A 13762-nucleotide genomic window follows, 5' to 3' on the forward strand; every position below is an offset into this window, starting at 1 on the left:
TTTCATTTTACAAAAAGTAGAAATGTAGTTACAAATCAGTTTCTTATTCAGTGGAAAAATATTTTAATTTTGTGTTGGTAATTTTTTTCATACATCGCGCGATCGGGTATACTGTATACAGATGGTTGGATCAGTTGTCCACCGCATGTAATTTCCCGACAATGCCATGTGGCGGAAAATGAAATCATGCATGCATGCGAATGATCATCCATCCATCCGATCGATCCCACATCGATCTGTGTATGTAACTGGCTCAAAATTGGCGGGCAATCTCATTATCATCGACATGATGAGTGGACGACCACATAATAGGACGAACCATCGAATCATTGCCTGCTGCATTGCACAATTCCGACCTCACACAGTCACGCATCACATGGTATATACCTGGGCTGTCAGACTAATATCAAGTGTGCCTAACTAAACGTTGGCCGCTGATGATCAACGCCGTCGCTGCTGGTGATGGAATGATCGATACAGCTGGTTCAATCGTCCGGTAGCTAACTGGTCGTTGCGGATGTACGTACGTGCAGGACTGCTGCAGATAACACATACTGCTAGCATTATGCATGCGTACAGGTATATGTATGTGCAATATACTACTCTCTTCGTCTCAAAATAAATGACTGACTTTATACTAAACCTAGTACAAAGTCGAGTCACTTATTTTAAGACGGAGGGAGTATATTGCTAACCAATAGTAATAGTATGCATGCGCACATCGCTTATGGTGCAATGAAGTACTATAAAGAATATCACCCGCAAAAAAATAGTATCAAAATGATTCTCTTCCCACATATTCTGCAGGAATCGCATCCAAATACATGCTTGGTATACCAATAATTTAGCTCTTACTCTTTTCAGCGTACTGTGATGTGAATATGTGATGCCCAGTTGCCGGAATGAACCAGAGTTTTTAAACAATTATCCAGAGTTTAGATCAGTGAAACAAATTTGCAGGACATCATTCCAGTACAGTACTACTAGAAATAATGGCGAAAGTTTTACCGCTATAAATTAAGTTAAACGCACATACAGATCCTACTTGGGCATCTACGTAGAGTATCTTGAAAGACATATAATAATAAAATGCATAAAAAAGGGTTGGACTTATGTGAACAGTAGTCTAGATCTAACGCTAGCAGCAACCAACAAACTAATCAAACAGGGATGGAGGAATGTGATGGGAAGCAGGCAGAGGAACGACAGGGAGGGCCGATGGTACAGGAGCTTTTCATCTAGAGGTAATAGCACCCCAGGTACCCTAACTTGCATAAAATGTGATGATTTAGTCCAAAACTTGCAAAACTTCACTTCACCATACCTCAACTTGCACCTCATGTGATGATTTAGTCCCAGGCCAATCACAGCTCGACAATTGGCAGCCAGGTGGTCGGACCGGTCAGCACACACACTTTTGCAGAAAACCCCCTACCGTTTTTTTAATCAACCCGCACTCACCTCCCATTGATTGCAAAAGCATAAATAACCTAGTGTAATGGAGTACATCCAAGATTCCAAGTTTGCTTGGAACTACGAATGTTCATGTACTTCATATTCAGAACGACATGTAGTTGCTACTGTTCCAAAATAAAATGTGTAGTTTCTACTGAAAACCACAGAATAAAACTGTTCAGACTGTAACAGAACAGGTATCAGTGCACAACACCATTTTCTTTCAGTCTTTCAGGAGAAGAGAGGTTGCACCTCATGAACATCTTTACCGCAGCACAATTTCGCGGCAGAACATGATTTCAAGTTCTCAACGGAGAAAAGAATTAACATTGCTCGATCAAACCAACATACAAATTAATGAGGAGAAAAAAGAATCACGGAAGCAGCATGAATCCTTGGCCGCTACCTGCAAGAAGTGCTCTCCTAATCAGCCATTAGCCATTTTTTCTTACATCGGCGGCGTCAGTTCCTCCAGAACGGAACAAGAACGGCACATTGACGTCGCACGGCCTGGACATTACCTTGGCGCTGGCGGCGAGCCTGTCCACCGTCATGGCGCACCGAACCGTCACCGGCACGGCCCACGTCCTCACGCCGCCGAGCTGTAGCCGCACGGGCACCGTGATATCCACGTTGAACGGCACCGATCGGAGCCGCTCCGCCGCGGCCATCTGCCCGCGCTCGCGCTCCGAGAACCGTATCCCGCTGCCCTTCGCCTTCGCCACGAACACCGTGATGTTGCAGGGCGCCTGGTAGAAGGCCGGCCACGCGCCGTCCGCCAGGCTCACGCCCTCGTACGACACGGCGACGCGGCTCCCGGCGCCGTCGTAGTGCACGCCGACCTTGCCGTTGGCGCTGTTGTCGGCGCGGACGGTCGCGGCGAACCCCGGCGAGAGCGGGCCGGGGGCCGAGGCGTTGCTGACGCCGGCGAGGCCCGACACTGCGAGGGACACAACCGAGTATGCCGGCTGCCTGGGCTTGAAGGCGAGGTAGACGACCCCGACGGCGGCGGCGAGGAGGACGGCGAGGGAGAGGTAGAGGCAGGCGCGGAGGCAGGAGCAGTCGGCGCGGCGGGTGTAGTGCTGGAAGAGGCGCGCGTTCTCCGGCGGCGGCACGCGGAAGACCTAGTCTTTGGGCACCTGCACCACGTACGTGCCGGGCTGCGGCGCCGGCGGCTTCTGCTGGTGTTGGGGCGGCGGCGGGACGGGCTTCTCGAAGTGGACTGCAGAGCGGGCTGGGGGAGGGGTCGGAGGAGGAGTAAGCGTACTCGCCGGAGAAGTTGGAGCTGGTGGACGCGGCTGTCGTTCATCGTAGGCCGCTCCTGCTCCTCACGTCGCGGGTGCGAATCAATCTGCGATATCAAAACCGTCTGTGCCAGAATGTTTTGCGTGCATTGGTACTTCCCAGCCGAATAGTACTTCTTTAGCACGGCGTTCAGTGCTAGTATGCTTATCGTGGACGTCCTGTAGCTTTGCAGTCAATAGATGATCTCTTGTTTTTGTACCATGGGACAGCACGCACTACGGCTCCTGTTCACCAGTGCACGTACCCAAACTTGAAGAGAGACCAGCAGCCTCCACACTGGCTGGTTCCAACACATGACACGGTCCTTCTCGTTGAAGCATCGAACGGCGCCTTCCATGCACATGAAGCTGAAGTCAACCGTGTACTCGAACCAAACTCTAAACTGGTGCCCTGTCACCTCCACGAGGAAAGGAATAGTGTGGCGGAACCATTGGCTGAAATAGTCAACAGCAAAGCAAGCAAATCATTAATCATTAAGCAAAGTAAACGAATGTACAAATGTACTATAACGGAGCACGTACCCGACGAGTTACTTCTTGTCTCCGCACTGCTGCACAGCTTCATACTCCCTCCGTTTCTAAATATTTGTCTTTCTAGAGATTTCAAATGGTTACCACATACGAATGTATATAGACATATTTTAGAGTGTAGATTCACTCATTTTGCTCCGAATGTAGTCACTTGTTGAAACCTCTAAAAAGATAAATATTTAGAAACGAAGGGAGTAGAAGACTAATGACAACTCGTTGTCGTTCTCCTCATGTCCCATGCCAACATTGAACGGTGAAGATCCAAACTCAACGACCATCAGCATCTGGTGCAGTGGGTTGGCTGAAATTTTGTTCATTTAAATTGTCGTTAGTTTCCTAACCAAATTACTATTCAAGGATCTGCACATCCCAGTTACAATTTTTTTTCTCATAGCCTGATAGACACGCACCCGTGGAGGCATTCAGACAAACATTCTAGACCTTGACAGCCGGTGCCATGCCGAAAGCCACAGGGTTACACCTCCTTATCTTGTTCTATGTGAACAAACCACCCGGGCCGCTACTATAACGATCGAACATGGGACCGGTTGAGTTGTTTGCTGAGCTCAGATCATGATAGGGAACACCCGGGAACAAAATCATGGGAGATGAGTGCGGGTTGATTAAAGAAAGCAGTAGGGGAGTTTTGCAAAAGTGTGTGCGCTGACCGGTTCAACCACTGGCTGCCAATTGTCGAGCTGTGATTGGCCTGGGACTAAATCATCACATGAGATGCAAGTTGAGGTATGGTGAAGTAAAGTTTTGCGAGTTTGGGACTAAATCATCACATGAGATGCAAGTTGAGGTATGATGAAGTAAAGTTTTGTGAGTTTAAGACTAAATCATCACATTCTGTACAAGTTAGGGGACCTGGGGTGCTATTACCTCTTTCATCTAAGCCAGCCGCCCAATAATCATTGCTGCTCCTGCGCTGCTCTGGCCACTGAATAATTCTCTTCTCAAGGGAGGGGAGGGACGATGAGGCCAACGATGGAGCACGTCGCAGCAGCAGCTCGGTCTGCAGAATGGCACGCGCGCGCATGTGCCGGAGCCGGGGACTTCCCGGGGAACGCCAGTGCCCAGCGAGGAGGTGCGTACGGCCGCGTCCCACACACATGCGCCCGTCGGCTCGGTCAGCGGCGGCTTCCGGCACCTCCTGTATAAATAGGTTGCCGTCCTGGCCAGCTCGCCTGCCTGGGCCAGGCAGCAATCTCAGGCCTTTGTTTTAGGAGGCCTGGGTTGGATTTGCCTGACTGGGATTCATGTGGAAATATTGACAGTTTGTTTTATGTTTGGGTCTGATTTTAGTCCTCCTTCTTGTAAGGTACTCCCTCCGTCCGTCCGTACATACTTGTCCTGAAAATGGTTGTATGTAGACTTATTTTAGTTATAGATGCATCCATTTTCAACCATTTCTAGAACAAGTATTTTCGGACGAAGGGAGTATGCTCTTTAGAGCAACTTTAGCATAGTACTAGCTATATCCTCCGATTGCCACAATAATTGTCCATATGGCGATTTTGCTCGAAAAGACCGCTCCATCAGCATAGTCAAGTGTCTTCAGATATCCATAATTTATAGAGGGTGCTACATATCGAGCCCGTGAGTCTGAAGGATGTTCCTTTGGAGCACACTCCGTCGCTAAATGCTCGCGTGGAAAGGAAGTTTCACCCTCTTGTCGTCCTCCATGCGCCCCCTCACTGCCAATAGCACAGATAGCCAAATGTCCATGGCATCGGGAAGCGGGCCAATTAATGGCGGCCGTCGCGTGCCCAACTCCTCGTGCACCTTCCTTATTTTCTCTCCGCATGCACCCTTTTTGCCACGTTTCCTCGCCGCCCGCCACTATGAAAATGTTATCCATCTCCACTTCCACCATGATGCACAGAGCTCATCTTTGTCTCTACTTCCCTCCCCACTTTCACCATGCCGATTTCCCTTCAACTGGACTGGGTTCCACCCTCGAAAGAGTAGCAACGGATGCTCGATGAGGAGGAAATGGAGGAGGATGCCGTGGGCATCACCGAGGAGAAGTAGGATCATAGCGGCGCCATGAGGGCCACACCTGTTGAAAATATTTCCTGCCCCTCTCCATTTAGGACTTTTGAAGCAACTGGCTGAAGCATAAATTCAATACCGCCCTCCGCAATGAGTGGCCTGATTGGAACCCTAAAACACACGCCATTGTTAGAGATGCTGAGCACGGCTACGTATAGATCCTGTATGGGCAAGAGTGACCTCGCCCATGGCACGTCACAACGTCGACTCTCGGTCGCCTCACTATTAAGGAGGTACGGGATAAGGTTCCAACAAAGAATTGATTCCTAACTCAAGATGGATACCGTTTTGTTAGGGTTAGGCGACTTTGGGGCGTTCGCCCCCTCGCCGCCGCCATCGCCCGGCCGGCCGGCCGGAAGGCAGGCAGGCACCGTCTCCACATGCAACCCAGGTCTGCATGTTGGACTTGTTGCGGCTCCGTCTGCCCGCAACTCGGAGGAATGCAGAAGCGTGACTCTCGAGCGGTTCCTCGGCAAGGCAAGATTAGTCCAGGTTGGGAAGGTACTAGGCATGGTGCAACTGGAAGCGGGATCTGGAGGTGTTGGCAGTCCCCTGATCCACAAGAGTCTTGGTTCAGGAGCGGAAGAAGAGAAGGATCCTAGGGTTCCTCAACAAGCACAAACCGATCTACACACGAGGGAACCGCCTGATCGAGACTTACTAGGTCTCTCTAGCGGGAATATGCAAACCCGAACGACAACTATGACAGGAATTGCACCCATCGTGGCCTTGCTCCTGACGGCACCGGTGGTGAACTCAACGGCTGGTGGAGGCGATCATGGGACACCCGGCGAGGGAGTTTCCTGCCCGAAGCCAACTGTTGATGAAGGCCTGAGCCCTGCAGATGTAGATCACCAGGCCAGAATTAGGAAGAAGATGCATGCAGCTCCAGTGAAGAACGATCTGGCAGAGGTTTCAGCGAAAAAAGAGAAGGAAATAGGGGAAGTGGAGGTGCAGCAGAAATATATGGACATCCAGCAAACAAATGTAATACAACTACCATTGGCGCATGATGTTAGCAATATGGAGCGGGAGGTCTCCCTGGGTAACGTTGTGAACTTTCTGGAGTACAATGTTTTCATCCTTGGCAAACGACAGGTGGCTGGTTTGTTTGGGCATGGAAAGGCTGCTAGTGAAGGCAAAGACCTGGTACCATATGTTGAGGCTCCAGCTGGAGGCATACAGAAGAAGGGAAAGACTAAGGGCCAGCAGAGGGAGGATGGAGCAACCAGCATGGAAGGCGAGGTGGAATTGAAGGCAACCGGCCCAGGGGCCGCCGGTAAATTGATGGGGCCAGATGTGGCGCCCCGTCAGGAGCAATGAATTGCATCGTGTGGAACTGTCGAGGTGCGGGGAATGCTTCGACAGTTCGGGATCTCGTGGCTCTCTCTCGAGCCCATTCCCCAAGTATGATATTTTTATGTGAAACTAGACAACAGAAAGATAAGATGTATCGTCTTCGTAATAGACTCGGTCTTCGTGGCTTTGAAGGAATAAGCAGTGAGGGTAATAGCGGTGGTCTAGCCTTATTTTGGGATGAATCTTTGCACGTCGATATTCGTGACTGCAATAAAAGGTGGATTGATGCGAATATTCGGTTGCCCGCTGATGATCAAGTTTGGAGAGTCACTTTTGTCTATGGTGAACCGCGAGTGGAAAATAGACACTTAATGTGGGAGGGATTGAAAAGACTAAAAGCCCAGGATGATTTGCCTTGGCTCTTGGCAGGAGATTTTAATGAAGTTATGTGGGACTACAAACATCTGTCAGAGACACCGAGATCGCTTGGACAGATGATTTCTTTTAGGGATGTGCTTGAGGCTTGCAACTTAGCTGATTTGGGGTTCTCTAGCTACCCCTTCACTTATGATAATAAGCGCAGTGGAAGAGCGAATGTACAAGTCAGACTTGATAGAGTGGTTGCGGATAACAGGTGGAGGTACAAGTTCCCCGAGGCATCAGTAAAACACTTGGTGTCTTCCTGTTCGGACCATCTTCCCCTACTGATGCGGTGCATCCCTGAGTCCAGAGGTAGGGAGAGATGTGTTCGTCGCTACGAGGTTATGTGGGAGAGAGAGGCCGCCCTAGAGGAGGCCGTGGCACAAGCATGGAATGATGGAGGTGCAAAACATGGTCTGCATGACATCAAAGTTTCACTGGACGTTGTAATGGAGAAACTTCATAAGTGGAGCCACAAGAAATTTGGAAACGTGATCAAGGAAATTGAAAAATCTAGATCCCGCCTTGAAGAACTAATGCACATGAATGCAGACCGTAAAGAAATAAGAAGGGAGTCTGATCACTTGGAGGAACTGCTGTACAGGGAAGAGATGTTGTGGCGGCAGCGGTCTCGCATTGACTGGCTCAAGGACGGCAACCGTAATACCCAGTTCTTTCACCGGTGGGCTGTATGGAGAGCTAGGAAAAATAGAATTAAAGGCCTTGCTGATAATTCAGGGGTGGTGCACACAGATCAGAGAGTGATGGAAGGTATGGCAATGGACTTTTTTCAAAATCTCTTTACTGCTGACGCCTCCCTGAATGCAGATAATGTGGCGCCCTTGTTCGAGCGGGTAGTTACAGATGATATGAATGATAAGTTGGTTTCGCCTTTCTCTGATAAGGAGATAGCCGATGCGATGTTTCAGATTGGGCCACTAAAGGCGCCAGGGCCGGATGGCTTTCCGGCGAGATTTTTTCAGAAGCATTGGGCCATTATGAAAGATGATATAATTTCAGCAGTGCGACTATTCTTTGAGTCGGGACACATGCCAGAGGGAGTTAATATGACAACTATTGTGCTTATCCCAAAGATCGATGAACTGATCAAGTTGTCTGATTTCCGTCCAATTAGCCTCTGCAACGTGATTTATAAGGTTATTGCCAAATGCCTGGTAAACAGGCTTAGGCCTCTACTAGGTGGAATCATCTCACCGGAACAAAGTGCCTTCGTGCCCGGTAGGCTTATTACAGATAATGCGTTCATGGCATTCGAGTGTACTCACTATATCCGACATGAGAAGAACCCAGATAGAAGTTTTTGTGCGTACAAGCTAGACCTGTCAAAGGCATATGATTGGGTGGATTGGATTTTCCTGGAGCGAGTGATGCAACAGTTGGGCTTTGAGCATCGATGGGTGAGATGGATAATGTCATGTGTCACCTCGGTGTGATACACTACAAAAATCAATGGAGCCCGCTCGGATTCATTTGCACCGTCGCGTGGGCTACGGCAGGGAGATCCGCTATCACCATTCTTATTTTTGTTTGTGGCGGATGGTCTTGCGGCACTTCTTAGGAAAGAGGGGAGAAATGCACATATATCACCACTGAGAGTGTGCCCAAGGGCGCCAGGGATCTCCCATCTCCTATTTGCTGACGACACACTTTTGTTCTTCCGTGCAATAGAAGGAGAGGCAGTACATATTAAAGGTGTCCTGGATGAGTACGCTCGAGCTACAGGGCAACTTATTAACCCCCAGAAATGTTCGATACTGTTTGGTGAAAACTGTAATCAGGGAGACAGAGATGATGTGGTTCGAGTGTTGGGTGTGCACAATGTGAGTTTTGAGGAGAAGTACCTTGGACTCCCAACACCTAATGGCCGCATGTCTAAGGGGAGGTTCAAGAATATCCAGGAAAAGTTTACCAAGCGATTTGTGACATGGTGTGAGTCAATGGCGCAGAGTGGAAAAGAAGTTCTAATTAAATCTATTGCTCAAGCATTGCCAACATACTTGATGAGTGTGTTCAGCTTACCGGTGTCTACATGCGACGACCTCAATCGTATGGTGAGGAATTTTTGGTGGGGAGCTGAGAAGGGCCGGCGGAAAACGCATTGGCGAGCATGGGATAAATTATTGCAGCCCAAATCACATGGTGGTATGGGGTTTCGGGAATTTCTCTTATTCAACCAAGCATTGTTAGCATGACAGGCTTGGCGCATCCTCAACTTCCCGGATAGTTTGTGCGCACAATTGTTAAAGGCTAAGTACTTCCCTACTGGTAATCTGGAGGATACAGTGTTTCCAAATGGAGCGTCACCAACATGGCAAGCTATAGTGCATGGACTTGATCTTCTAAAACGTGGCATAATTTGGAGGGTGGGCAACGGCCGGTCCATTCGCATCTGGAGGGATCGCTTGATACCGAACGGGGGCTCAGGCAAACCTATCACTAGGCAAGGAAGATGCCGGCTGCGGAGAGTTTCTGAACTGTTGGATGACCGAGGAGCTTGGCGTGTAGACCTCCTGCAGCAATATTTCTACCCTGTGGACGTGGAATAGATTGTAAAAATTCACACTTCACCTCGACTAGGAAAGGACGTCCTGGCATGGGAACCAGAGCGCAATGGTGTCTTCTCGGTTCGGAGCGCGTATCGGCTGGCGCTCGGCGATCGTCTTCGTCCATCATCAGTCGCGGCGAGCAGGGCACCGGACGGGTGATGAGCCGTCTGGGCTTTTTTATGGAGGTGCCCTTCTCCTCCTAAGGTGCGTGTGTTTGCATGGTGGGTGGCTACAGACTGCTTACCTACATGGGTTAATAAGCAGCATCGTACACTTGAAGTTTCTAATCTTTGTCCTGTGTGTGCCGCCGAACCGGAGGACACATTTCATGCTCTTTGCAGATGCCCTCGAGCAGTCGCGCTGTCGCAGGCAATGGCGCAGCAATGGAGTATTTTGGACGTCCGACGACTGGTGAATACAGGGCCGGAGTGGTTGCTCCAAGTGCTAGCGGAGTTGCCGGAGGAGGAGCGTTTGTACACGCTCATGACGATTTGGCGATGCTGGCACGTGAGAAATGAGATCGTCCATCACAAACGGCCGCCACCAGTGGAGGCATCGGCCCGGTTTCTCTCCAGCTAGATATGCTCCTTACTTGCTTTGCATGCCAATCCCAATGGTGACCATGTTAAAGGCAAGATGGTGACTGTACATCAGTACGAGAGGCGTGCATTATCACATGCAGGTGAGGTAGTAAAGAAAAGGCAGGGATGGGACGCGCCGCCGGCGAGCTGGGCGGCGTTAAGTATTGATGACTCATTTTCAGAGAAAGATGATACAGCAGGGGCTGGGATGGTCCTTCGGGATGATGGGGGAGCGATCATCTACTCGTCTTGCTGCGAACTGAGACGTTGTGCGTCTCCATTGGAGTCTGAACTACATGCATGTTGGGAAGGCATTTCCCTTGCCATTCAGTGGTCAGCCCTGCCCATTGTTATTCAAACTAACTGCTCAGAAGTCGTCAAGCTAATCACTGAAACGGGAGAGGATAGATCGGCACACATGATGATGGTGTAAGAAATTAAGCAACTTCTTCAGGAGAATAGGGAATTCTTAGTCAAGCATATTAAGCGAGAGCAAAACATTGTTAGTCATTACCTAGCGAACTATGGTAGAATAAAGAAGCGCGGTGCGGTGTGTCTTCGCTCAGGACCTGAGGAGGTACCTGACCTATGTATTGCAGACTTGGCTGCCGCTTGATTAATGAATTCTCATCCCCCTTGCAAAAAAAGGAGGTATGGGATGAGTGACATGCCACCTACGTGTTGCCCATCCACCCCGGCAAAATCTTTGAGCAGAACGCCGATGGGCAGGCGCGGCCGTCAAAGAGGAGCGCTGCCGGATGGCTCCCCTACAACAAGGCACAGAAAGATTTCACAGCGGAGCAGTAGTGCGTCACATGGCGCCAATTATATTTGAATATGGTTCGATTCAAGGAAACGAGTCACACCATATTGGGCCTTGCTCCCATTGAGAAAGCCGTCTCTGACCTCGATGACTACACGAGACAGGAATAGGACGAAAACAAAGTCACCGAACCATCACACCGCCGCGCGTAGCGGATTTTCTTTATTAGGGAAACTTTCAAGACATGCTTTATGGGTTGGCAGAAATAGTTACAACGGTGGATCGACAGAGAAAAGGAGACATGTAAACTAAAGTCCATGGGATCTACCTGCAGTTCCCCCTCAGCGTACAATTAGCTTTCCCTAGGCTTATGTACTCAAAGATAACATGATCAAATCATGAGATAAAAGATGTACATTTTTCATGAATAACTGCCGCCGGTCCAGCTGTGTTCTCTCCAAACCTGCATCGACATGATCACAGTCTACACGGTGGTCTAAACTAAATGCAGCAAAGCAAAGGCATGCATGATCATTAGAAGAGGTTTGCTAATCTAGTCTAGTATAACTCCCCTGTTGACGATGCACATGAATAGAGGGAGATGGCATGATCAGTAATCAGTTGATCATGGGTGTGCCTCGGACGTAGAGAACTTAATTGGTGGTTAATTCCATGATGGTACGGTCTGATTCATGTGACTGTCCAGTCCAGCTAGCATAGCTACCTACCCGTAAGTTGGCCGGTTAGAGCATCTGATCTATCTCCAGATAAGAATATATTTGTGGTCGTTCAACATGCATAACTGAAAAACCCTGTACAGTTGCAGGACCAAACGCCATAACTAGAGAATAATTGCAAGGGTTCGTTAACTCGACGTGATCGATAATGTGTAACTAAGTCCTACTCTACTTAGCTAGCCATGTATAGCTTAGTTGGTAGCAGTATTATTAGCCCGACAAGGGCATGTTATTCGAATCATACTACTAATGCATTGGTATACCAGCTAATAGTACGTACAGCGGCTGGCTAACTGTACTTGGTAACCAACTCGATTATCACTCGTCAGGGTCTCTCCCATGGATCTATCTGTGCGAGCTTGATTAGTTAGCTAGCGGGCTACCTGGCGAACCGCTGAATCAGTTGCGGGCGCATATGGACATTGGGTGGCGATGATTGTGTACTCAGGAGGAATGAAAACTCCAAAGTAGAACTGCTGATCATGCTCACAACACTGCATGCATTGCTCCGTACGTGCAAGTTGCAAAATATGTTATATTGATGTTAGTTAGCCAGATCCACGGTTGAGAAAAGGTAGCCAGATCTAGCTCCGGCCAGCAGCCCCTACCTACAGCGACGCGATAAATACCGGCTGGCCGGAGGTTGGTTTGATTCCACGGCGGGCGCAGCAATCATTTGCTTGCTCATGTGCATGTGTGGGCGCTTCGGGTAGTTTAATCGGATGGTGACTGTGCCGCACATACGCCTCTGGACTGGGAGCATGTCATGTGCGGCGGCTCGGTCGTCGGCATGCCAGGCGCGCGCGGTCGTTCCACCCTGCTCCTTCACTCTGCAGTCGCCAAATCATCCTATTTGACGCAGGATGTCAAAATGGATGGATGGATGGGGCGACACCCACGCGGGTCGCCCATTGGGTCGGCCCATCTCAGCGTCTTCTGCTGTTTTTCGTTCGCTAGGCTGCTGAAACGTTTTCTTTTGGCTTATTGTTGTTGATTTTGGTTTTTTCTTTCTGAGGTTTCATCATTTTTTTCTTCTGGTTTTGTTCCGTTTCTTTTCTGCGGCATACTTCTTCTATTACTCAAATCAAAGGGTACAGTCATGCTTAACAGTGTCCAAAACGACATCTGGCCCCGACCCAAGCCATATAACGGTGCGGTTTTTCCCGCTGTTTCCTTACATTGCTTCAGCTTTCTTTCTGCAGTTTTTCTGTTGTGGTTTCCGTTCCGTTTTTTTGTTTACTGTTTTTTTTATTTCCCTACCGATTTTATTATATTATTTTTAATTTCCATTTTTAATAAATGGTGAATAATTATTTAAATATGGCAGACATTATGTCAATACACGGAAAATATTGTTTCTATACATGCCGAACATCTTCTATTACACGGCGAACACTTTCATTAAGCCTGATGAACATTTTTTTAATACATGGTGAGCTGTTTTAGTATACAGTAAACATTACCTAAATACACGAGGAACATTTTTTGTATACGGAGAAATTTTTTACATACATGTTACACATTTTCTAAATACGTGCATAACATTTTCCGAGTGTTTACATAAAGTAGATCATAAAAAATAGAAGCAAAACGAATAAACTGAAGAAAACACGTTACCGAGCGTTGCATCGTCGTGTCAAAGGTGTCGACATATTTTGACTGTTTTATGTTATGTTTACATCAATTTGACATTGTTTAATTGATACCATGTACTAACTCCAAACTAAAATAATTCCTATGTATAAATGTCTAACATTTCGGAATGGAGGTAGTAACTACCAAACGATGTTTAGCATTTTTAAAATTATTTTAGAACTGCAGAAATATCGATGGGCTTGATATTCAGTGAACTTTGATCAAAATCGTTATAGTTGTTTCTTCAAACTTTATGAACTTAGTTGGTGGGCACCGAAATATGTCGCACATGGAAATTAACGGTTAGATTCAAACTAAAAAATATGTTTGGTCAAAATTTACTAAGTTTATACTCCGTATATCTCAATCATGTTTAGTCGAATTTGTTTAGGAGGGGTTTGCCTCGCCCCTC

At 48.2% G+C, this 13762-nt stretch overlaps 1 pseudogene; it reads right to left on the reverse strand.

Annotated features, from left to right (window-relative positions):
- Positions 1–1724: 1724 nt before the first annotated feature.
- On the reverse strand, positions 1725–4332 carry LOC119333050 (annotated as a pseudogene).
- Between the last annotated feature and the right edge of the window lie 9430 nt (positions 4333–13762).

The sequence above is a fragment of the Triticum dicoccoides genome, chromosome 7A (genome assembly GCF_002162155.2).
Source record: "Triticum dicoccoides isolate Atlit2015 ecotype Zavitan chromosome 7A, WEW_v2.0, whole genome shotgun sequence".
NCBI lineage: Eukaryota > Viridiplantae > Streptophyta > Magnoliopsida > Poales > Poaceae > Triticum > Triticum dicoccoides.